The sequence below is a fragment of the Echinops telfairi genome, unplaced genomic scaffold (assembly GCF_000313985.2).
Source record: "Echinops telfairi isolate 266 unplaced genomic scaffold, ASM31398v2 ScPeMD7_2186;HRSCAF=2738, whole genome shotgun sequence".
Classification (NCBI taxonomy): Eukaryota; Metazoa; Chordata; class Mammalia; order Afrosoricida; family Tenrecidae; genus Echinops; species Echinops telfairi.
In genome coordinates, this window is record NW_022106084.1 from 104,522 (window position 1) to 107,021 (window position 2,500).

A 2,500-nucleotide genomic window follows, 5' to 3' on the forward strand; every position below is an offset into this window, starting at 1 on the left:
TTTTTTTTCTGTTTTTTGGAAATGTTTTGGAGCTATGTTTGTAGCCTATTGTGGGGAGAATAATTAGCAAATTAATCTGAATATGCAAACCAAAACTCATCGCCAATTCAGTCTCCATGACTCAAAGCAACCTGATAGGACAGAGTGGAACTGCTCCATAGGGTTCCAAGACTGAATGTTTACTGGCACAGCCGGCACACTTCATCCTTCTCTCCAGGATTGCCTTTAAAACTGTGAGTGAGGTGCTTGTTTTTCCCAAATAAACAGCACATGTTTCGGCAGCTATAATAATACAGAAAAATTACACCACCTTATTTTGAAAATACCAATAAAATGGGTAATGAAGTTATAAGAAAAAAACACAGTAAATAGAGCAAACAACCTGCAAAATAAAAGTGTAAAGCAGGGAATGTTGTTCTGTCGATCCTGTCATGGTTAGATGCTATTGAGCCATCTCCGACCCCTAGAGACTCTGTGTCCAACAGAAACACTACACATTCCTGTGCCTCCTCCTGATTGTTCCCACAGCCACTGGGTCAATCCATCACATTGAGTGCCTTCCCTTCTTTCTCTGCCTGTCCTCTTTACCAAGCATGACATCCTTCACCAGGAAGGGTCTCTCCTGACAATGTCATCAAAATGTGTAAGACTACGGATTGCCACCCATGCCTTTAAGCTGCACTCTGGCCTTAATTATTCCAATACAGATTTGTTTGTGCTTTTAGCAGTTCATGGTACTTTCAATATTCTTCTCCAGCCTCACAACTCAAATGCATCCATTCTAGTTCAGTCTTCCTTATTCAATGTGCAACGTTGACATGCATATGATGCAATGGAGAATACCATGGCTTGGGTCAGGCACGCCTTAGTCCTCACACTAACATCCTTGCCCTTCAATACTCTAAAGAGACCTTGTGCATCAGATTTACCTAAAGCAACGCTTCCTTTGATCACTTGACTGCTACTTCCATGAGTATTGATTAGGATCCAAGCAAGACAAAATCTTTGATGATTTAAATATTTTCTCAGTTTTTCATGATGTTATCTATTGGTCCAGTTGTGAATATTTTTTGTCTCCTTTACACTGAGGTGTAGTTCACAGTGAAGGCTACACTTATTGCTCTTAAGGGCAAGTGTTTCAAGTCCTTCTCAATTTCAACAAGCAAGGTTGTGTCATTTGCATACTGCAGGTTGTTAATAAGCCTTCCTCCAATCTTCATGCCACATCCTTCTTCATTTAATTCAGCTTCTCTGATGATTTCCTCAGATTGAATAAGAATGCTGAGGAAATACAACCCTGGCACACACCTTACCTGATTTACAAACATACAGTATGGCCTTGTTCTGTTCACAAAACTGCCTCTCAATCCATGTATAGGTTTCTCATGAGCACAATGAAGTGTTATAGAATTCCCATTTTTCTCTAAGTTATTCACAGTTTATTATAGTCCACACAAATGGGTGCTTTTATACAGTCAATGAAACACAAGTAAAATATTTCTAGTATTCTCTGCTTTCAGCCAAGATCCATCTGACATCAGCAATATCTTTTGTTCCATATCCTCTACTGAATCCAGCCTGGACCTCTGACAATTCCCTGACAAGGAACTGCAGCAGCCATTGTTGGGTGATCTTAAGAAAACATTTAATTTCATGGGATATTGATGGTATTGTTCTATAGTTTGATTATTCTGTAGGCTCACCTTTCCTTGGAATGGCACAAATATGGATGTCTTCCAGTCATCTGGCCAAGTAGCTCTCTTCCATATTTCCTGCATAGAAGAGTGAGTGCTTCCCGTGCTTCTTCAGCTTGCTGAAACATTTCCATTGTTATTCCATCAATTCCTGGAGACTTGTTTTGGAAAATGCATTTGGAGCTATTTGAACTTCTTTCTTCAAACTTATTGGCTCTTGTTCATAAGCTACCTCCTGAAATGGTGGAATATCAGATAGTTCTTTTTGGTGCAGTGACTCCATTTATTCTAGCAAATTTTGATAGATGCTTCCTTCATTATTCAATATTTTGCCAATAGAAAATTCCAATATTCAACTGGAAGCTTTACTTATTTCTTGAGTTATTTCAGCTTTAGATATGCTGATCCTGTTCTTCCCATTTGGTATTCTAGTTCTAGAAAATCAAATTTATAATTCTTTGTACATTACATTATAATATTGAGCTTTCTCTTTGAAAGCTGCCCTTTGAAATGTTCTATTTATATCTTAATTATATCCTTTCTTCCATTCACTTTAACTATTCTACAATTAAGAGCAACTATCAAAGTCTCTTTGATATCCACTTTGATCTTTTATTTTTTTCCCTGTCTTTTTAATGACCTTCTGCTTTTTTCCTGAGAAAACTAAAGGGATTGTTCTACTCTGTCCTATGGGGTCTCCATAGTGGAAATCTACTCCAGGGAAATGGGTTTGATTCTGTTGTTATTGTTTGGTATGACTGTGTAAGTACTAAGAATTATCCACCTCAACAGTGATTTTAAAAGAA